General features: G+C 43.8%; 1 protein-coding gene and 1 pseudogene across 1 annotated transcript in view; one reads left to right on the forward strand and one right to left on the reverse strand.

Annotated features, from left to right (window-relative positions):
* LOC149244309 (uncharacterized) overlaps window positions 1–24721 on the forward strand; it is a 194061-nt gene that overhangs the window by 15242 nt on the left and 154098 nt on the right. The window lies entirely within an intron of this gene.
* On the reverse strand, window positions 18834–20048 carry LOC149244310 (protein HEAT INTOLERANT 4 pseudogene; annotated as a pseudogene).

Consider the following 24721-nt stretch of genomic DNA (forward strand, 5'->3'; position numbering starts at 1 on the left):
AAGCTGCGCGTGGGGGAAGACAATGACTGCGTGGAGAGATGAAGAATGGAGCTGAAGTGTTTTGGAGCAGTAGGGAGATTCGAACAAAAAAAAAAAAAAATTTCGAAGTTTTCTGTGTGTGCGAGTTTTGGAGCGATGGTGAGAGCTGGAGTTGCGTGGGTAGTGTGAAGGGATCATAGGAATTGGATGACCATAGGGTTTGAAGGGAGTGAGGACGGCTCAGTTTTGAATGCTGGATTGAACAAAGTATTGAACGTTGGCAGCACTTCTAAATGGAGGAAAACGCAGCCCCCTTTTTTTTAATGACAATAAAGTGGAGAATGCAGATTTGATTGCGTGAGGAGAAAAATAGTATTGCATGGGCAGTGTTGAAGCAATCCACGTGAAGAATGATGGCATCGTAGGGAGAAGCTAGGATGACTGCAGAAATGTGTATAAAACAGAACGCAACTTTGCCTCAAAAAATTTCAAAATGTCCCTGTAACACAATTAAACCTGTAACACAATGAAAACCCTGAGCAATAGCAAGGAGCTGATCAAACCCTCGGAAATCTTCAGAAAACCCTGCAACCTGTAATGGAAAGATAAACACCCAGAGAATATATATGCAAAAACTAAAACCCTACAAACCAGCTACAATATTTACAGTTTTATGACTCTACAACAGCCAGATTTGTCAGTAATCCTCAATAATATTTTCAGAATTTCAGATTTACTATGAGATACTTCAGAAATCTCTCATGCAATTCAAAAAATAAACTTAAATGACAGACCCAGAATCGAAACTGGCTGGGCTCTACAAGAGAATGCTTTTCGGGAGTTGGCTGGTTCAGCCTAGAACTTCCCCAAATGCCTGTTAATTTTCTCAATCTAGATTTCCTGCACAGCTCACTTCAGCTATCAATAAAGAGGGAAAAAATAGTACTAAATTCCAAATCCAATGGAGATACCTGCCATTACTTTCAGAAATTCTATTACCATTAAAACCCTAGTGAGTGAACAAGATACCTGTGTTCAACATCACTCTTCAGCAAGCTATTACTAATGGCTGAAAATAAAACAGCTTACAACACTTCAGGAGAGTAACACCAGTAAGATTTCAACACCAAAGTCTTTCTTTATTGCACCAGAAATAGTTTACAAGAGAGCTTTCTTCAGCACAAGACTTACAGATTGAATCTGATCTCAAATGACCCCTAACACCCTATTTAAAGGAAAAATTCCCAACGGCTAGTTCGAGTGATCCATGTCAAAATGATCTCGACTGTCAATGAAGATCAAGATTTCTTTTAATCTCATCCGCCGAATTTTTAAATGCATTTTAATATATTAAAAAATTAAAATTCTGCATTTATTTACTCAAAAATTTGACTTATTATTATTTTATTATTTTTTAAATTTTTATTTATTTTTTATATTTTATTTTATTTTATTTTTTAATTATTTTTAAAATTTTATTATTATTATTTATATCTTTTATTTTTTATTTTTTGGATCCTTGAACTTAGCCTTTGGAAAAATTACCTAGGACCTAGGACTTAACCCTCAAGACATTTTACATCATGATTTTTACAATTTTACATCTCAAGGGGGAAAACCCATTTGACATAGACCCTCATAGACGACCTAGTTCTCTAACCAAATATAATCTAGTAGATCAACGCACTAGGATTCGCCTAAGATTCTAATGACAAAATTCATTCCTGCTTTGGGGTTAGGCTGAAGGAAAACTCTACCGATCATGGATCGGTGAGACAAAAAACCTTCCGGAACGTAGATTATCACTAGAAAATTAGGTCCACCTAGGCAATTTACATACATGACTAAGATCTGCTAAGATTATTTACAATTTACACAAGCAGACTGGGTTTACAACATAACATGATCAGGTTGATGATGACTATCGAATGGCATGGATACATCGATCAAGCGCTATCCCTTTTACGAAAAAGGGGGGTGTACTGCTATGGGTAGTTGACACGTAGTGGTCAACAAGTTGTACTCAAAATTTCTCATTGCTGCATAATAATAAAATCCTCAACTGTTGCACCAATTTTCCCAAGTTGGGTTTTTTTGGGGACTTTTGTCCAAAAACAATTGTGTTCTTTTTTATGTGTGTGTGCTAGCATTTCTCAGTTTCGAGCGCATTATTCTTCCGCAATATTTTATTTGTGAAGGTTGAAGTGTATTTATTTTGATATTTTCCGTAGCAGATAAATTGGTAATTAATTAGCAATTATAAGAAATAATATCAGTTGCCGCAATAAGATTCTAATTTTAAGAATTTTCACTCTTTTTCATAAACACCATGCCATCCCACCTAACCTCGATCCCCAATCCTTGTTCTCCCACACAACCTCCCTCTATGACATTCCTAGACGACCTACCATCCGCATCCCCTCTCCCCTTCCTTATGCCACCTCTTTTTTGGGAGGGACATTAGGAGAGCAGTCAGAGCTATGAATACTAATAGAGCAATTGATGAGGAAGGGCTTCAAGCCAAATTCCTTAAACATGGCATCCCATCTCTTGAGTCCTATATTGCAGATTTATTTAATCATGTGGTGTGTTTAGGCTTCCCCTCCTCCTGGACAAGACACATTATTCACCCAATCCACAAATCAAGGAGTAGTTATGATCCGAACAACTACTGAACTATCATGGTGGGTCATACATTCTCCAAGATTTATGCCACAATCTTACACTGATGGCTTTCTGAGGAATTGTATAGTCACCATCTTAGGGCTCGAGGACAAGCAAATTTTCAACCAAACTACCAGACAATTGATCACATCTTCACTCTCCGAGCCATTATTTAGGATGCTTATCATCGCGCTTCAAAGGTCTATAGTTGCTTTGTAGACTTCTGGAAAGCATTTGATTCAGTTTAGAGGGAGGTCTTGTTCCAAAGGCTTCATGGCATTGACATATTTGAGACCCTCCTGGCAACAATTACGAGATTGTATGAGTCAATTTTGGGATGACTCAAGATGACAAATGGCCTTTCCAATTTCTAGAGTACCATTGGAGTCAAACAGGTTTGCTCCCTCTTGTCGACTCTCTTCGGGATTTATATTGATGAGTTGGAGTCTTTTGCTACATGAACATACCTAGGAGGGGGATGGTTATCTTCTACATTAGGTGCTGATTTTGCTCCTCCTTTTTGCCGATGACTTGATCTTGTTGTGTAATATCCCCAATTTTGATTTTCAACATTAGAGATGGGTTTTGGGAGAGGACGCAATTCCGACGTTTGGACTTAGGAGGAAAAGGGAAAAATTGCGACTCTAGTGAAATATGGGGCCCACATGAAGTACGCACTTGGGGAATAAGGAATTCGAATTCCTTGACGCAAATCGAATTGGTTGAGGGACCCATAAGGAATGCATGGCCAACAATTATAAAAGGAAGGAATGAGGGAGCAATAGGGGTATTTTTTTGTCTATTTGAAAATCAAATTTGCCTTGGTTGTTCAGCTGAGCCAATATTGTGTTGTTCAGCACAAGAGCTTCCCAAGGAGAGAAGCTCAACCTTTCTTCGGTGGAGTTCGAGTGCCACCCAAGGAAGGCTTTCCTTCATCACTGAGACTACAAGAGCCATCAACTATAGGTCCCATGCATTTCTGGAGCAGAGCACGTAGTCTGGGAGCCACCACTACACAGAGGGAGGATTCACTGGTTGTTTGTGGAGCTGGGTTGGCAGGGAATTGACTGGAGAAGCTACAGGAGTGGTCTTTCATCATTTTCAGAATTGTGGAGGACAGCTACAGCGAAGAGGACCAACCTACATGCAACTCTCACTTTATCATACACAGGATTGCGTCATCTCCTCCATGACTGCGCAGTCATTGGAGTGACTCTTTTGGGGCACATCATTTGGGGGATTTTGGAGCTGGGGTGTTGGTAAATCATTGGGGGGGCCATTTGACGAGGATTGTTGGAGTTTCGAGAGCAAATATTGACAAGAGCATCCATAGTAACAAAATTCGAATTTGAGGAAGGGCCAAGTTGTGAAGGGTCAAATTTTGAAGGTTGGAACTAAAGGAAACCCTTTCTAGGATTTTTTGGGTTTCGGGCAAGGAGCACTCACCTAATTTTATAGAATTTTCTGAGCACTCTAGCGTGGGCAAATCAGGGGGCGAAGTCAAACAACAATGCAGTTTTGGAGCAGCAACGCATTTTTCTGGAGGAGCTTGCTATTGTAGTTGTTGAACTTTCTTGTACTCATCACTTGGTGCTTGTAGCTTGCCTTGCACAAGCCTAGGTGCATTTTCTCCAACTTATTTGTACCACGACACTATTACTAATAAAATGCTGGCTAGTTTGTGGATTTGGAGAAATTTCTGGTTTATGTGTATGTATTTATGAAAATTTCTGTGTTATTATCTTTGCATGTCTTTGTTATCATTGTAAAATTTCCATTAGGAATATTATAGTGGTATCAGAGCATGATCTTGGCCAGTTGTGGGGAAGCCAACAAGATCATGGGAGATTTGGTTGTGTATGCACTGTGATGGGTGAACCATAGACAAACCCATGGCTCAAGGGAGAGCGAGTGGCATTGAGGGAAAAATGACCCTCACCCACTTTGATGGATCAACTAGGATTTATGTTAGAAGATGGGTACAAGAACTGGACACATTTCTAGTTAAATCCCATGAGGGAGGCAAACGCTATTAGACATGCCACTTTGCACTTTTGGATGGAGATGCTATGGAGTGGTGGTACTGAGGGCTGATCCCTTTGGGTCATGCACGTATCACATCCTACACAGAGTTCACATAGTGGCTCGTGGAGAAATTTGGCCGAAAGGACACCAAATCTCCTCAAAAGGAGCAAGTAGGACAGGGACAGTTAGAGGGTGAGACCAGGAGGCGCTTTTGCTGGTGGAGACCTAGCTTTAGATATCAGGAGCCTGAGGAGGAGGTTGAGCATGAGATTGTGGGCACACAAAAGTGTGAGGAGCATGTCGATGTGTATAGTATGATGCATGATTCACCCTTGTGGGAGATCCCTTTGGTAGCTTTTGGTGACACCCTAGTGGAGAGAGTAGAGCATACACTCAGAGGGCCATCTGTTGATGAGGTGCCGCCCATGGATGAAATGTCATCCATTGTTGAGGGATTCATTGATGAGGTATCCAGGGCCATGTTCGAGTTTTCAAGTGGTAGCAGCACATAAGAGGTTGATGAGGTATCGGGAAACATATCCACCGTTGATGAGGAGTCGATAGGTATAGAGGCATCTGGATCTGTGACAAATTTTCCAAACGGTAGCAACCTATCGCTGATCGTTGAGGATGTTATGCATGATGAGCTATCTTTGGGGGGACAGTTAGTGGATCATGTTGAGCCCATGGTGGAGGAGGATGAGCAACCATCCTTATAGTCACTCATCGATGAGGTGCAGTTAGATGCATCAGCAGCCAGTAGAGATGTCATACTTTCAGACGACAGTCCCCTTCATGCATACATTGATGAGGCTTGCGGCATTATTGGGCCACCTCTGCATGTTGGTACGAGAGAGGCCATGTTACCTAGGCAGATTACATGGATTGGCTAGACTAGTGAAATGGGGTGACACGAGATGCGTAGGGTGCAACATTCACACAATGGAGGACATGTTCCGTGTATGGTTGTTCATGCATTCGATCCCTCTCTCAGGTTTGGATGGCGAGAGATATTGAGTTGGTATGTGGTGGAGCTGACTAGGAGGTTAGATGCATCCATGGCCACAGTTCAGCAGAAGCTATGGATTACCAGAGGGCTTCGAGGGCCAGACTGTTGTTGGGATCCAGGTGGGATTCTCCATCACATCGTGGACTGGGTAGGTGATGGTAGCAGCAGCATGATGGACTCGGTGGTTGGACGCACACACCTTTTCATATCCCCTTCAGAGTTCCTAATAACACTAGTGACAGGATGGATTGACAGGGGAGTAGGCAGATCTCATGAGTTGTCATGGCATGTTAGGTTGACATGGGATTGTAGGATGATTAGACTACTCTGGCAAGAGTTGGTAGGAGGTGGCATCGTCAGGCCACTAGATAGAGGATCATATGGAGACAATGCTCTCTCGTTGATATATTGGGCACTAGATCTACCGAGGTTCGACATGGTAGCGTTGATCCCTGATTGCATGTGAGGATTTGGGCCACTTAGGTGTACCTGGGCAGATGAGAGGTGTAGATCACATCGCGGTGGGTGTACTAGCGGAGTGGTGGATGCATGGGCATACCTGGGATTCCCTATGGTACATGGTGGCATAACATTGAGCATTAGTATCCAGTGGTGCATGGAGTTGTGCCACGGAGTTCAGTGCTATGCAGAGGAGTGTAGGGGTACGTATTTGAGTGCAACAGAGGATGATGATGCACGACAAGTTGTTGAAGTGTTGCTACTAGAGAGATGTCCTGATGAGGGCATTAGGCACACCATTGGGTTTGGCACACTCAGATTTGGAGAGCGAGTTGATCACAGGGCTGACTGTGAGCTTCCATTTATCACTCTCCAGCATTGCACATTGACACAAGGGACTTGGATATCGTCTCTTGATGCTCGCATCATGAGCAACAGGACCCTGGAGGATGGTCTGAGACAGTTGGACGGGACACGGTGCATCAGGAGAGAGGCTTTCCAGCTGTGGCATATGGTCAAGGCGCGAGTTGGTGGATGCATGCTTGGGGGTAGTCCAATCTTTTGTAGAGGTAACACTTGCACCACCCTTGAGCCCACACTCAGGGAGATGCATGATCCCCTTTTGGTGAGACATTCTGAGGTGTCTCAAGAGCATCTACAACGGTTGGTGAAACTTATTTGCAGATGGATGTTTAGACTCCAGGTAGTATTTGGGAGCGCATTCAGGAGGCAGGATGACAGATCCCACTGCGTGGTATGGCCGACGCAGAGCAACTTTGCATGCACTAGATTGGATCGTGTTGTAGGGAGTCCATATATTGATTGCACGCAGGGATGTGAGACATGGTATAGGTTGGTGCCAATAGCTGTCAAGAACTACGTTGCAACCTGAAGCATAAAAACTGATAGCTTGTAGACTTGAATGTAAAAATACACAAGAGGTATTTGTAATAATAATTTATTATATATAAAAATTGTACAAGTGATGAATGTTACAATGAGGACCTGCATATATATACCTAAGCAGGTGTCCTTTCGTGACCGGGCATGTCTTTTAGACATGCCTTTTCACTTAACTAATGACTTCTTAACATAATCACTTGTAGTATTCCTACGCCGGAATATTTCTCAAACCCAGCAAAACTCCAACCAAAAACATGCAAATAATATAATAACCCAAAGATGACAAAATAATAGTGGCACAACATATAATAATATAGCCAGGAAGTATAAGCAGATACTCAAAAAAATGCAGCGTGAAATGCTAAGCCATTTTATTATACTGAGCAATAAAATGAGTATAGGAGGTGATAAGAAAGATGGCACCTCGACTTGCACAAGGAAAGTGAAGAAATGCTCTCAGAATAACAAGAATGGCCTCTCTGCGTGGATGCTGCTGGAAAACTGCCATGCTGCTGCTGCTGCTAGAAAACAAATGATGAATTGTGGCTGCTCCCCTCCTCAGAAAATGCTAAAACTTTGGAATCGGGCTCTACTCAAGAAACCCAGAAAAACCCAGAAAGCTTTCTTGGAATAGCCAACCCCCGAAAATCACCCCCTTGGGGATCTGCGCAGTTCCCCAATGCTCTGCGCTGCCACTGAAGAAACCCCTCCAGAACTCTGCCCGAAACACTACCAAGAATCCTCCAATAGGCAAGGGCGGGTACCCTGCTCAATCTCCCAGCATAAATCCTCCTGCAAGAACCCCCAATCCAACACTATTACCAGAAAGAACTGCGTCCCTTTCTCAGTGTTGCGCAATCCTCTAGAAAGCTGATGAAACTACTGCTGAAGTGCTGATAAAGTACTGCTGAAATGCCAATGGAAATACCTTGCCCGAGCAGGCACTCGAAGTACTAAAAAGTGTTGCAGACCCGCTAAACAGCCAGCGTGCTTAGAAGTCGAAACGACTAGCTCAAAATGCACATAACTAATCATCAAAATGAATGGGCTCCTGTCTCTTTTATATCCTTTGCCTCTCTCAATCCCAAGGCTCACCTCCGCCTGCGTGACTCCCCTCTTTCCACGTGTTCCTTTCCTCCTGTGCAGTTCCTCCATGTGTCTGCGTGGGCTCCATTTCTGTGTCCCCCTTTTGCCCCCTTGGCTCCTCTTTAAGTCACAACGTTGTGCTACTAGGAAGTGACTTTTTATTCTAAAAGTGAGTAATGTCCCCCTTCCTTACTTTTTATTTACAAATAACTATAGAAGGAAAAAATCGAACAAAATCAAATATTCCAATTAGCCATGGCTAATTAGGAATATTACAGTCTCCCCCGGCAAAATGTTGCTTGTCCTCAAGCAACTGAAGTGATGGATGCTGTAAGATCTTCTCACTCTCCCAAGTGGCATCTTCATCCGGCAAATTCTTCCACCTCACCAAGAATTCCCGGACCGTCTTGCTCCACAGTTGCCTCTCCCTGGTATCAATGATAGCCTTTGGCTGCAATACCAAATGCCCCTCATCATCCATAGGTGGTAGCTCATCTGTCACTGTTACCTGCTGCCCCAATGCCTTCTTCAGGCATGATACATGAAAAATGTTATGAATCTTGCTACCTTGGGGCAGCTCCAACTCATATGCGACCTATCCAATCCTGCGTATCACCTTGTATGGCCCATAAAACCGGGGCTTGAGCTTCTCAGCCCCCTTCTGCTTCAGTGACGACTGTCGGTATGGCTGTAATCGTAGGTAGACCATGTCTCCTACCTCGAACTGCCTCTCCACCTGACCCCTGTCAGCATACAACTTTTGCTGGTTCTGTGTTGTAGCCATGTTATCCTTGAGAGCTCGGAGGTTATCCTGACTCTCTTGGATCCAAATCTTGGCTGTAGGCAGTGTTTTACGAAACGGCCGTATCGAAACGGAAACGGCCGTTTCTGACCGTTTCAATGCCAAATTTTATGACCCGGCCCATGACCCGGTTCGGCTGGCCGAGTCGGCTATGACTCGGCCGAGTCAGCCAATGACTCGGCCGAGTCATAGCTGACCCGGTCAACCCGGCCGGGTCCCGTAATGACTCGGCCGTTTCAATAAAGTCCGGCTGGGCAGCGTATTTACCAAAAAAAAATGAATTTTTTGCTGATTTTTGATAAAGTTAGTTAGGGTTTGTGGAGCTGAAAGGGTTATTGTGATTTGTTTAATGCTTTTGGGGTCCATTTCCCCCTCCCAAACTCTATTTAAGACAGCCAAATGCTCTCATTTCACTCACAGCAGTCTTATGCATTTGAGTGAGAGTCTTCTTTGAGAGTTAGTGAGCAGTTCTTGAGCTTGTTTTGGAGCAGCAGTGAGGAGTCTTGGAGGAGCATTGTAGCTGGAGTGAGGAGCTTCTTGGGCAGCCATTTGGAGCAGCATTGAGGAGCTGATTTTTGGAGCAAGCTTGAGGAGGCAGTTTGTGCCTGGAGGTATTTTTTTCCACCCTTACAAATCTGTTTTTGCTTAGTAAATTTTAGTTGCATATCAAGAAAGCTTAGAGAGTGTTTTTTGTCAAATAAATGAACATTGAATCAATTTTTTTTTTTTTTTCATTTTCAGATTGTTTTCCTAGTCAAAAAATGGCACCTAGAGCAAAAGATCCTGCTTGGGCATATGTTGAAATGGTTGATAATCAGATGTGTTGCAAGTTTTGCCATAGGAAAATTAAGGAAGGTCCTGGGGGGATTAATAGGCTGAAACAACACTTGGCAGGGATTAAAGGCAATATTACTGCATGTAAATCTAATGAAATTGGGGAGATTAGAAAGAATTTGTTGGAAAGCTTTGAAAAATTTAAAGAAGAAAAGACTAGGCAAAAAGAGATACAGGCTGAAATTGGGAGGAAGAGGGAGATACAAAGAATGATGGCTGCCAACCCCCACTATGAGTTTGAGGGTTCTTCCTCTATCCCTCAAACTGATGCATCAAACCCTTTCCGTTATGTTCCTCCCTCTTTTGCTTCTGTTCAAGATAAGGGAAAGGGTAGAATGAAGGGTGATGGGACTATCAAAAGTTTTTTCACTCACTCAGGCTCCTCTCCATCAGATGCACATGGTCCTGAAGTTGGTATTAGTAAAGGTCTTGCTCAGCCCACTTTAGATGACCATTGGAAGAAAGAATTGAGGGAGACTGCTTGTGACTACATAGCTAGATGGTGGTATGATGCTGATATCCCCTTTAATGCTGCTCGTTCACCATATTATGAGCCTATGTTTGAGGCCATACATGCTACTGGAAAAGGCTTCAAAGGCCCTACTATGCAAGAGCTAAGGGGGTTTCGTTTGCAGAAAGAAATTCAATCAATTAATGAGTATTTGCAAGATTTCAAGGAATCATGGGCAAGAACAGGGTGTACCATCATGTCAGATGGATGGACTGATCAAAGAAACCGTACCATCATAAACTTTCTTGCCTTCTGCCCACAGGGAACCATGTTTTTAAAATCAGTTGATGCATCTGATAAGGTAAAAGATGGCCACTTGTTGTTTCAGCTATTGGATGAGGTTATTGAGGGTGTGGGGGTGGCTAATGTTGTTCAAATCATCACAGACAATGCCTCTAACTATGTTCTTGCTGGTAGACTGTTAGAGGAAAAACACAAGACCATCTTTTGGACCCCATGCGCTGCACATTGCATAGACCTCATGCTTGAGGATATTGGAAAATTAGATTGGGTCAGAAACACTGTAGATAATGCCAAAAGCATAACAAAATTTATCTACAATCATACACTGGTTTTGAGTCTCATGAGGAAACACACTGGAGGCAAGGATATCATTAGGCCTGCCATCACTAGATTTGCTACACATTTTTTGACATTGCAATCTATGCTTTCCCAACATAGAAACTTGCAAAAGATGTTTTCCAGTGATGAATGGAATCAAAGCAGTTGGTCTAACAAACCAGAAGGCAGAGAATTGAAAAGGAAAGTCCATGATGAAACTTTTTGGAGAAAGGCAGCAGAGATTGTGAAGCTTGCTGAGCCACTAGTTAAGGTGTTGCGGTTGGTGGATGGGGAAAGGTTGGCTATGGGCTTCATTTATGAGGCTATGGATCAAGCAAAGGAGCAAATAAAGACAGCATACAAGGATAGAGTGGCAAAGTATGGGCCCATTTGGGCAATCATTGATGAAAGATGGAACAATCAACTCCATCGCCCTATACATGCAGCTGGGTATTTTTTGAACCCACGGTATCATTATAAAGCTAAGGAGTCAGGAGCTTTGAGGGGGAGGTCAGAGATGGACTGGTTGATTGCATTGAGCGCATGGTCCCATCGGAGTCTGATCAGCTGCTGATACATCAGCAGGTCACATCCTTCAGCAATGCAACAGGTACCTTTGGGAAGAACCTAGCAAAGATTGCAAGAGAAGCAGATGAGCCAGGTAAACAAAAATTTCAATTTTCAATTTCTTAATGGTTTTACTTTTTTTATTAAAGTTTGTTAAATCATTTATAATTTGAAAGTTAGATATAATTTGTAATTTTGTTGAGCTTCAGCCTTCATCTAACTCATAATTCATTACACTCCTATGTTTTTTGCAGCACAATGGTGGGAGGCCTTTGGTGGCTAGTGCCCTGAATTGCAAAGGTTTGCAATTCGTATTTTGAGTCAAACTTGCAGTGCATCTGGGTGTGAGCGCAATTGGTCTGTCTTTGAGAGGATTCACACAAAGAAGAGAAACCGTTTGGAGCAAAAACGATTGAATGATCTAGTTTTTGTCCAATACAACCTTCGGCTCAGACGGAACCAATTGCTGAACAAAAGACCTGATTCAGATCCCATTGTGTTGGAAGACATTGACCCAACATCAGATTGGGTAGTGGAGAGTCGTCTACCAGAGTTTGATCCTGATGAGGATCTTGATGAAATTGATGTTGGAGATCCACTGCAGCGTGTTCAGTTGAATGCAGATCCCAATCCACCAGCCTCAGTCTCACAGCCAGCTAGTAGGACTCCAGTTGTAGGTGCTTCCTCTGCTCAGCCACGACAGAAGCGCAGCCGCATTTGTACTCTATCTCAGCTTGCATCTGCTGCACAGCCTAGTGGTACTGGCACCACTTCTACAGTTGCAGTTGGAGACGATGATGATGAGGAGGAGCCATGGGGCCCCTTGTCTGACTCTGATGATGATGATCCAGAGATTGGTCGAGATGATCTTGGCTCCTCTGGCAGTAGCTACTAGCGACTAGCCTCCTTGGTTATTTGTATTTTGTTTTGACTCTTGAGTCTTTGATCATGTATGACAGACTACAGTTGACTATGTATTTACTATTGCCATTGGGTACACCGTACCATTTTGATATAATGGATTGGTTCATGAGCCTACTTTGATCATATGTTGTCTTCCATGTATATTATAATGTTGTGTGTTTGGAAACTTGAATGAAAATCTTTAAAATTATGTTTAAAATATTTAAAATTATGTTTTTTTTATAAAAAAAATAAATATTTAATGTATTTTTTACAACGACCGAGTCATTGAAATCGAGCCGGCCGAGTCATTACCGAGTCCGAGTCCGAGTCCGAGTCGATCCTCGGCCGAGTCCGAGTCCGAGTCCGAGTTGTAAAACATTGGCTGTAGGAGCCCTGCTATCACCAAACGTCACGTCAACAAAAGATAAAGGATGATACCCATATAAGGCATAGAATGGCGACATACCAATGGACATGTGATGTGAAGTATTGTAGCAGTACTCCCCCAGATGCAGCCACTTCAGCCATGCTCGCTGCTGCCCACTGACATAGTTACGCAAGTAGCCCTCCAGCCACTTGTTAACTATCTCTGTCTACCCGTCTGTCTATCGGTGATAACTGGTACTTGGTGTCAACTCCGTCCCCACCAACTAGAAAAGCTCTTGCCAAAACCCGCCCATGAAACGGCTATCCCTGTCACTGACGATGGTCTTAGGAAGACCGTGTAGCCTGAAGATCTCTCTGAAGAACAACTCGGCCACCTATGCTGCTGTATAGTGTGCGGATATGGCAAAAAAATGTGCGTACTTTGTCAGTCGATCAACGACGACAAAGATACAATCCTTGCCCTGTACCATGGGCAACCCTGTGATGAAGTCCATTGAAATACTCTCCCATTTCCCCTCCGGAATGGGAAGAGGCTGCAATAAACCCGCGGGATGGCTCATCTCTCCCTTGTTCCTCTGGCAAACATCGCACTCTGGGATGTGCTGGAGTACGTCCTTGAGGCCCTTCCATGAGAACTTCTCTCTAATGGCCCTGTGGGTTTTGGTAAACCCCTGATGTCCTGCCAAAGGTGAATCATGTGATGCCTGGAGTATCTTCTTCTTGAGCTGAGACCCCTCAGTCAAGAAGATTCGGTCCCTGTAATAGATGATCTCATCGACCACCCTGTACCTGTCATCTGCCACTTGCCCATCCAGAACCTCACATGCAAACTTGTCCTTGGAGTACTCTACTACGAGTCGAGCCCTCCAATCTGTATCCAAGCTCATAAGAGACAACGTGGTTGGTCTACGTGAAAGGGCATTTGCTACCACGTTGTTCTTACCCTTGACATACTCAATGTCAAAGTCATAAGCTTGGATCTTACTGATCCACTTTTGTTGCCTCTCCTGTAGCTGCTTCTGCTCCAAAAAGAACTTGAGGCTGTTGTGATCAGTCCTCACCCTGAACCTATTACCCACCAAATACTTCTGGTACTTAGCCAATGCATGCATGATGGCCAGCATCTCCTTGTCGTATATGGAATACAACCTCTCGTGCGGAAGTAGCTTCCGGCTCTCAAAGGCTATAGGGTGACCTCCCTGCATCAATACTGCGCCGATCCCCTCTCTTGACGCATCACACTCCAAAACAAATGGCTGTGTGAAGTCTGGCAATGCAAGCACTGGGCAGCTGCTCATAACCTCCTTGAGCTTGTCAAAGGCTCGCTACGCTGTATTCGACCAACTTAAAGCTCCCTTCCTTGTCAAATCTGTCAGGGCTGCAACAAGCTGTGAGAAACTCTTGACGAACTTCCTGTAGTAAGTACAAATGCCAATGAATCCTCGAAGTTCCGTCACGTTTCTCGGCTCCGACCATTCTCTGATGGCCCTGATCTTCTCCTCGTGGACCCTCACTCCGTCCACCCCTATGATGTGTCCCAGATACAACATCTCCATCAACTCAAACTCACACTTGGAGAGTTTGGCATAGAATTGCTGCTCTTGTAAGATAAGCAATACTGTCTCAATGTGCTGGAGATGCTCCTCCTAAGTCCTGCTGTAAATGAGAATATTATCAAAGAATACCAACACAAATTTCATCAAGTGACTACGGAAGATGTGATTCATGCACGACTGAAATGTAGCTGGGGCGTTGGTTAGCCCAAAAGGCATCACCAAGAACTCAAAGTGCCCATAGTGACACCTGAAGGCGGTCTTGGGAATGTCCTGCTCCCTCACGCGAATCTGATGGTACCCAGATCTCAAATCAATCTTTGAGAAGAAACGTGCCCCTCTCAACTCGTCCATCAACTCATCGATCCTGGGTATGGGGTACCTGTTCTTCAGGGTCTTCTTGTTCAGGGCCCTGTAGTCAATGCACATCCTCAATGTACCGTCCTTCTTCTTCACCAACACCACAGAAGAAGCAAAAGGACTTGTGCTCGGTCGGATATGCCCAAGAGCCAGCAACTCCTGGATAGCCCGCTCAATCTCATCCCGATAGGCCTTGGGGTGCCTATAGGGGGTGGTAATCACGACCTGTATGCCCTGCTCAAGCTTGATGGTGTGCTCAAACCCCCGATCCGGTGGCTGCCTTGGTGGAATCTCCCCAAACACTATGGCATACCGATCAAGGATAGACTGTATCTCTGGATGTACCGTCTGCCCTGTAGTCCCTGCCTTTGATGCACGCAGCTCCACTGCCCACTCTATGTCTCCCTTTCGGAAGACTGCCTCCATCCGATGAGCCGAAACAGTCTGAGGTGGATATGTGTGTTGTCCCCGTATCTTCTCATGCCTCCCTGTCTTCTCATCATCCCACTCCATCTCTAGGGTTTTCCAATCTGTTGTGACCTTCCCTAGAGTGATAAGCCACTGAACACACAGTATCATGTTGGCGTCCGGAATATCGACTACAAAAAAGTGGTCGGTCAATGTGTAGGTGCCCATCGTTACTGAAAGCTCTGGAACATAACGAGCACACGTCATGGTCTGATCTCCTAGGACCAAGACTGAAAACCCATCGAAGCTCTCTGTCTGTATACCTCTCCGCTCAACCATCTAGGCATCGATGAAGTTGTGGGTTGCTCCACTGTCAACCAAAACTGATACTCACTGGCCACGTACTGTCCCTCGTATGCGTAGCGTCAGGTACTTGGGAACTCCTCGCAATGCTGCAAGGGCCCCTCCGGTGGGTGCAAAAGATGCACCACCTGCTGCTGGCGGTGGTGGTGGCAAAGGACCCTGTACGGCATGCCTATCTCCTGCCTCCACATCATCCCCGTCATCCTCTTCTCCACTGCTCTCGGAGAAGACCTCAATAAAATGTGCTTTACCAGCAGCACATCTATGTCTTAGTGCCCATGGCTCTTGACAAGTGAAGCACAACCGCTTCTTCTTCAGCTCCCTCCTGGCATCATCGTCAAGCTGTACTCGTCCTGGATTCCCCTTTGGAGGTGGAATCCTCACATCCTTCCCCTTAGACTGAAAAGTCTGTCTCTGGGGGTAAGGTGTCCGGGTCTTGGGTAAGACATCCTGTAAGTCCCGGGTCTTGCTGATAGCGTCTTGGAGTGTGGCTGGTCTAGTGGATTGGACTAAACCCCGAAGTGGCTCTGCTAACCCCTCAACATACATATAGACCCTCTGTGCCATGGATAGGTCTGGCACCATCACAGAGACCCTCAAGAAATCTGCAATGTAGGTCTCTGGGCTCCCTGTTTGTTTGAGCGTCGTCAGCTCAACAAAATGTTTCTCTGGATCTCTCCATCATTCTCCTGGTAAACTCGGCATATGTCGTCACTGTGGAGTGCCCTAGTGTAACCATCCCATGAAACCACCAACCCTGGGCCTCACCATCCAAATGCAATGTTCCCACCTTGATGGCTTGTGTCTTCGACATCTGGTTAAGCTGGAAATAAATGTCCAGCTTCTCCACCCAAGACTTTGCCGAACTGTTTGATGAACCATCAAACGTAGGCAAGTGGAATCTACTCGTTGCATGGTGGGTGTCACCATCATGGTAATGCCGGTACCCTCTGTGATGGTCGCGAGGTCTATTATCCCGCTGGAGCTGAACAAAATCTTTGAATGAGAGAGCTTCCCTGAACTCCTGCCCATAGGCTTGGTACTTTGCAAAATAATCGCCCATATGTCTGGGCTCTGCCTCCTGTTGGGCTACGGCCCCCGTGTCGGCTCCTAAGAAAGTGGGCATGGTAGAGCATGTAAGGGCATGTGAGGGCACCTGCTGCACAGTATCACGCTGCTCTGGCAAATGGTGGGATGCGCCCGATCCCTCACCAACCTGAAAAACCCATGGGCTCTCACGTTGTTTGGCCTCTACTGCCTTGAATCTCTGCCCCATCACCTCAATCTGCCTCGACAGATCCTGCACGAATTTGAGGAGCATATCCGCAAATCTCTTCCCGTCATCATCCGCCATCGGATCCTCCTGCTCTGCCTCCACCACAGGCTCCCTCTGTCCTGCGTCCACCACAGGCTCCTCTTGTTCTGCGCTCACCATCGGAACACAGTCTCCCTCTCCGTAAGTGTTCTCCAACCTACGCCCAGTGTCCCTGTATCTTTGACCTATGTAACAGATGTAGGGTTTTTCCCCTGGTGTCATAGATTGCTAGCTCCACAGGCTGAGACAGATCTATTCTCTGATACCACTGTAGTATTCCTAACCCGGAATATTCCTCAAACCCAGCAAAACTCCAACCAAAAACGTGCAAATAATATAATAACCCAAAGATGACAAAATAACAGTGGCACAACATATAATAATATAGACAGGAAATATAAGCAGATACTCAAAAATGCAGCGTGAAATGCTAAGCCATTTTATTATACTGAGCAATAAAATGAGTACAGGAGGTGATCAGAAAGATGGCACCTCGACTTGCACAAGGCAAGTGAAGAAATGCTCTCAGAATAACAAGAATGGCCTCTCTGCGTGGATGCTGCTGGAAAACTGTCGTGCTGCTGCTGCTGCTAGAAAACAAATGATGATTTGGGGCTGCTCCCCTCCTCGGAAAATGCTGAAACTCTGGAATCAGGCTCTACTCAAGAAACCCAGAAAAACCCAGAAAGCTTTCCTGGAATAGCCGACCCCCGAAAATCACCCCCTTGGGGATCTGCGCAGTTCCCCAATGCTCTGCGCTGCCACTGAAGAAACCCCTCCAGAACTCTGCCTGAAACTCTGCCAAGAATCCTCCAATAGGCAAGGGCAGGTCCCCTGCTCAATCTCCCAGCATAAATCCTCCTGCAAGAACCCCAATCCAACACTACTGCCAGAAAGAACTGAGTCCCTCTCTCAGTGCTGCGCAGTCCTCCAGAAAGCTGATGAAACTGCTGTTGAAGTGCTGATAAACTATTTCTGAAATGCCAATGGAAATACCTTGCTCGAGCAGGCACTCGAAGTCCCCCGGGGCTAAGGATGAGATCTTTGAACGGAGACACTCAATGCACTAAACAGTGCTGCAGACCAGCTAAACAGCCAGCGTGCTCAGAAGTCGAAACGACTAGCTCAAAATGTACATAACTGAATCATCAAAATGAAGGGGCTCCTCTCTCTTTTATATCCTTTGCCTCTCTCAATCCCAAGGCTCACCTCCTCCTACGTGATTCCCCTCTTGCCACATGTTCCTTTCCTCCTGCGCAGTTCCTCCATGTGTCTGTGTGGGCTCCATTTTTGCGTCCCCCTTTTGCCCCCTTGGCTCCCCTTTAAGTCACAATGTTGTGCTACTAGGAAGTGCCTTTTTATTCTAAAAGTGAGTTATGTCCCCCTTCCTTACTTTTTATTTACAAATAATTATGGAAGGCAAAAATCGAACAAAATCGAATATTCCAATTAGCCATGGCTAATTAGGAATATTACATCACTACTTGATTACTTAGTATTTATATTATTTATTTTGTTATGAATTACATTCATAACATAGCCCCTTCCTTTAGAAGCTTTGTCTTCAAAGCTTGTTGATGAAAGGACTTGATCTCTTATCTGCCACGAATGTCTTCTTTTCATTTGACCGCTAATACTTTTTTCATTTGATTGCGTTATTGGTAGCTCATCTTCTATGATTCGCTAGTAACTTTGATTTGAGTCTAGGGTTATTGATTTTTTTTTCATAATCATATATATATATATATATTTTGTAATAATGATTTTTTTTTAAATAATAATATTTTTTAGTAATATATATATATATATTTTAATACTATATATATACATATTTTAAATAATATTAATTATTATTATTATTTTTAAATAATAATAATAATTTTTTTTGATTATATAATTATAATTTATATATGTTATATAATTATAGTTATTTAAAACTTATATATGTTATAATTATCTTACAACCCCACCACGACGGAACAGTCACGACGGCCGATGGAACAGTTAGGATGTATCAGGTGTTGACGACAAAGGATTGACTTGTAAAATGGGAATCCCGGTTGCATGAACCTGAATGACGCCGACAGATGCTGACAGCGGCACAACTGTTCCACGCTAGAACTCGCAGACGCATGATTATTTCAGATTTTGAAAAATCTGAGGATGACACATGTAGTGCCTCTCTGGACTCTCAAACTCTTGATAGCCTTTTTCCTAGCCTCCCACACTTCACGTTGCTTCTTTTTTTCTTCTGTTACCCGCTCAATAACAAATTTATTGAAGTCCTCTTTACTGTCTTCTGTTAAAACTTCTTCTTGAACTAAATTGTCTGTAAATTCCTCAACATCATCGAGATCCCAATCAAAATCGCACACAACTGGAGGCTCTTTGGGGTACATGATTTGTACAACTATGTCTTGCTCTATCTCATCCTCTTTGAAAGGTTGATAGAAGTAAGGTAAGCAATATTCATATTTCTTGATACGCTCTTGTTTCAATTGATTCAATGAAGCTCTACGTTGCATACATTGCAAGGTATAAATTCGAGTCTTCAAATGCTCAACTTGAAGAGGCCTATCATAGAATGGTACGTAAGGAACCCAATCCATCTTCATTTCCTTCATTGGCACTATAGTTTCACCCTCCATTTGAACAGACTTGATGCCAGTCTTATCAGACGGAGGAAATGATGAAACAACCGCCACAGTGACTGGTATGTGGACCACTTTTAATTGGTTTTCAAAAGGTACAACTTGAGGTTTTGTATAGCCAAAAAGATAAACATTCTTCCCATAAAGTAGCCCACCTTCTTCAAGAGCATTCTCCAAGTTTGAAAAATCCCACTGGATCTTGTAAAGAGTATCCAGCTTATCCCACTTAGTGCCAACGAGAAATGCAGCTTGCCACAAATCATCCATATTTCTCCTGTGAGGGATACTCTCAGGTGGCGTAGCAGCAAACTGGACTTTTTTCAGGACCGTGAGCTGAGAAGTGAGGCGCGGGTTGTGGCCAATCTTATCCCCGTATTCCTCATTCACATCAAGATCAACTTTATCTAAATCTTCATCTTGATTTGTATAAGCTTCATCGGGATCATCATCTAGATCTGCATTAGCTTCATCTTCAACACTATAATTATCTAATGCTTCACCTTGTTTTGTTCCTTCACTATCACTATCGTCTTCCTCTGCATAAAATTTCTTTAGACATGTTGAAAATTCTGCGCGTGATTTTTCTAATCGCTGAAATGCTTCTTGAATTTTAGTACACTGTTCAACGCATTCAGGACGTGAACATAATGGCACATTATGCGGCGAACAACGCTCAAAGACTTGCATCATTATATTGTGCGCCATGGCTCTGATACCACTGAAGCATAAAAACTGATAGCTTGTAGACTTGAATGTAAAAATACACAAGAGGTATTTGTAATAATAATTTATTATATATAAAAATTGTACAAGTGATGAATGTTACAATGAGGACCATATACCTAAGTAGGTGTCCTTTTGTGACCTGGCATGTCTTTTAGACATGGCTTTTCTCTTAACTAATAACTTCTTAAACATAATCACTACTTGATTACTTAGTATTTATATTATTTATATTTATTTATTTTGTTATGAATTATTCATAACACAACCATTCCGGCTGTGGGATCTGGCGAGTTGGTTGGTTGATGGGACACTCTGTTTTGTGATGAGTGGGATCAAGACATACGATAACCCAACTCACACTTGGTTTGACATGTGGGGGAGCCTTGAGGCCTTTGTCGCATGGCAAGGTTAGTTTTCCTTGTTGTTGCTACGGATCAAGGTGAGTGTTGGATGGGTAGGCCGTGACATCATGGAGATTCTTGGGCTAGATGCGTGGGGGCTTTATAGATATTTTGCCATTAGGCCCTAGGAGAGGAGGATACAACTTGCACATGATGGGAAGACCGTCATGGTTAGAGTTACGCAGTGACAACATGGTGGCACCCATTTTAGACTAGCATGGGATCCGGACATCATAGGATATGGCAAGACAACTACCCTTGGGGATGAACTGATTTCTATAGGGGGAGATAATTCAGATCTTCCATTGAGATTTAGTGATTCGTTAATGGCGTGGGCGGCTTCATCAGCATGGCAGGGGCATCAACAGGAAGATATCAGGGGAAGCTCATGCGAGCAAGACTTTATCTCTGCAGGAATTGGGTGGTATCTTCAGGAGTTTACTCTTGGAGTGTATGAGAGGGATCACTCGGTAGGGAAGCTTCATGAGGAGTTGGACAGAGCGCTGCATTATCATGATCGTGATTCACTACTCATTTATGGTATGTAGAGGGCTTTTAGTACCTATATCTGGCTGGACAGTGAACGGAGCAAGGGGTGCTCCACAATGATCAGGATGGCTTGGGATCCGAGTATCGAGGGATTCCTTCATGACCAGATAGTGCAAAGGCCAGGGATGACTCAGTGGTACATTTGGGACCCTAGTATTACTAGTGATGTTAGTGTGATTTGCAATAGGGGGGGAGCGCTTGTTTAGCCATTGCTTTAGGACAAGCAATATTTGGCGGGAGGACTCTAATATTCCCAATTTTGATTTTTAGCATTAGAGATGGGTTCTGGGAGAGGACGCAATTTCGACATTGGGACTTAGGAGGAAAAGGGAAAAGTTGTGGCTTTAGTGGAATATAGGGCCCACATGAAGTATGCACTTGGGGAAGAAGGAATTCAAATTCCTTGAGGCAAATCGAATTGGTGGAGGGACCCACAAGGAATGCATGGCCAACAATTATAAAAAGAAGGAATGAGGGAGCAACAAGGGTCTTTTTTTGTCTATTTGAAAATCAAATTTGCCTTAGCTGTTCAACTGAGCCAATATTGTGTTGTTCAGCACAAGAGCTTCCCAAGGAGAGAAGCTCAACCTTTCTTTGGTGGATTTCGAGTGCCACCTGAGGAAGGCTTTCCTTCGTCACCGAGACTGGAAGAGGCATCAACTACAGGTCCCATGCATTTCTGGAGTAGAGCACGCAGTCTGGGAGCCACCACTGCACAGAGGGAGGATTCATTGGTTGTTTGTGGAGCTGGGCTGCTGGGGAATTGATCGGAGAAGCTACAAGAGTGTTCTTTCATCATTTTCAGGAGTGTGGAGGGCAGCTACAACCAAGAGTACCAACCTACACGCAACTCTCACTTTATCATACATAGGATTGCATCATCTCCTCCATGGCTATGCAGTCATTAGAGTGAGACTCTTTTGGGGCAGCATAATCTGAGGGAGTTTGGAACCGGGGTGCTGGGAAATCATTGGGAGGGCCATTTCAGGAGGATTGTTGGAGTTTGGAGAGCAAAAATTGACAGGAGCAACCACAGTAACAAAATTCGAATTTGGGGAAGGGCCAAACTGTGAAGGGTCAAATTTTGAAGGTTGGAACCAAGGGAAACCCTTTCTGGGTTTTGGGCAAGGAGCACTCTCCTAATTTTATAGAATTTTTTGAGCACTCTAGAGTGGGCAAATCAGGGGGTGAAGTCAATCAACAGTGCAATTTTGGAGTAGCAACGCAGTTTTTTGGAGGAGCTTGCTATTGTAGTTGTTGAGCTTTCTTGTACTCATCACCTGGTGCTTGTAGCTTGCGTTGTGCAAGCCCCGATGCATTTTCTCCAACTCATTTGTACCACGACACTGTTATTAATAAAATGTTGGCTAGTTTATGGATTTGGAGAAATTTCTGAATATTTCTGTGTTAGTATCTTTGCATGTCTTTGTTGTCATTGTCAAATTTCCATTAGGAATATTACATGTTGGCTTCTTCTCATGAGGGATTATAGAGACAAATCGATGCATTGTCCATCTTTTGTGATCTTCGACTGTTGATGGTCAACTTGGGTAAAACCAATGTTTTGGTCTTTAACACATTGAAAAAATCTCTTACAAACTTACATTTCTACTATCGGGGCGTTGAGATTGAGATCACCACTGCTTACAGCTACTTGGAAGTTGGGGCTATAGTTCACAAGACCTCGTTTTGGTATGTGATAGGCATTCTGTTAAAATTGGCAACTAGGGCCAAACTCCATGCGGGTCATCTTATTTATGGCAGCTGATATTTGTCTTGGATCCCTCTCATCGAGAGGTGTAGGATTGATCTAAAGGTCATCCAATTCTGATAAGTATTCATGGAGTTATGAATTTCTTTGTGTTATAAGACAATTCGTGAAGGTCGGCCAACAACTAAATAACAGCCACATGTGCTCACCGTTTTAGTATAAAAAGAGGTGGCTTGCTAGTCATTTGTACACTCTTTTTGTGATCTCTTCCTCTCCACTTGTCTTTGGGTTTTGGTGCGAGGATAGATCCTAAGAGATATGCTGCCCTAAGAAGAGCTACCTTAGATGCTGCCATGGGGAAGAAGGATCTACGCAACTCCTAGAAGATGATGCCCTAGCTCTATGTGCCCTAGATTTAGGACTTTGTCATGGTGAAGCTGCCTAAGACAAAGTCATGTTGAAGCTACCCACGTGACAAGCAGATTTGGAGGGCTGTTCGAGGACTGTTGAGAGGAGTTTAGGGCTGCTCAAGTGCCCTAACTAGAACAGTTAGGAACAACAAAGTGACAAGCATATTTGGAGGGTTGTTCGAGCACTGTTGAGAGGAGTTTAGGGCTGCCCAAGTGCCCTAACCAAAACAGTTAGGAACAACAAAGTGACAAGCATATTTGGAGGGTTGTTCGAGGACTGTTGAGAGGATTTTAGGGCTGCCCAATTGCCCTAACCAGAACAGTTAGGAACAAAAAAGTGACAAGCAGATTTGGAGGGCTGTTCGAGGACTATTGAGAGGAGTTTAGGGCTTCCCAAGTGCCCTAACCAAAAAAGTTAGGAACAACAAAGTGATAAGCAGATTTGGAGCAGTGTTAGAGGTACGTTGGGTCAAGGATATTAACCAGATTTGGATCAGATTCAGAGCTGCCTGTGGGAGCCACGTGTTGGGTTAACATGGAGTGTTGAATACCCCAAAGGAGTGCAACATGATGTGATGGATGCAATAGTATGGTATATTGCAGCAACATGGTGCAGTAAGGTGCATGGAACAACATGTTTAGATGCAACAGTTGGACAACAACAAGCAATGCAAGGGACAACAAGCTAATACATGGGACAGCTGCAAGCATGGTGACACATGAGACAGCTGCAAGCGTAGTGAAACATGGGACAACTGCAAGCATGGTGAAGCATGGACAACAGCAAGAAGCTTGGGACAACTGCAAGCACAGTGAAGCATAGACAACAACAAGAAGCATGGACAATAGCAGCATGGTAAAGCATGGACAACAACAAGCACAGTGCTGCAATTACATTGAACAATCGTATAGTACTTGGTGCAGCAAGGACACAAAGCAACAATGGTGCAGCAAGCACATGGGTGATAGCATGGTGCAATTGTGGCACTAGGTACAACAGTGCTAAACACTGGGACAACATCAGCATGAGGTCTAGCATTGTGATGATGGGTGTAGCACAGTGAGGTGCAACATGATGACGAGATGTAGCACAATGATAGGTGAAGGAGTCACCTAAGAGAATTAGGTGAAGCAACATGTCTTCAACTGATTTCACGTATCATCTTCCTAGAGATGATCTATGCTCTTATCTAGATAAGTCAAAATGTTGGCTTCTTTTGTAAATGTACTATCTCTCTCTCTCTCTTTGTTGAACTATTGAAGAACATATAAGAAGAATTGATCAAGGGTTTCCCCACATTGGGGTTTGTCCCTGGCTAGCGCCACATCTTGTGTTCTCTTGTCTTGGCTTGTCTTCTGCGATTTATATTTATATTCTATCTGTAGTTTACTTTAATGCTGATGTGATTGCTAATCTGGAAAAGATATTGAGCTAATCGTGAAAATTGAAATAAGTTGCTCTAGCATAGAACATACCTAAAATTAACACACTCCAACCTCGAGTTAGCAAAGGATATGGTTCCCTAGCCTTCATTGAGTGACTGTTTTAAGAGTCAGTTTCAGGACCTCTCATCCAAACTT

Source organism: Pinus tabuliformis, chromosome 8 (assembly GCF_031772625.1).
Source record: "Pinus tabuliformis cultivar Carrire ecotype Pingquan chromosome 8, CPIR1, whole genome shotgun sequence".
NCBI lineage: Eukaryota > Viridiplantae > Streptophyta > Pinopsida > Pinales > Pinaceae > Pinus > Pinus tabuliformis.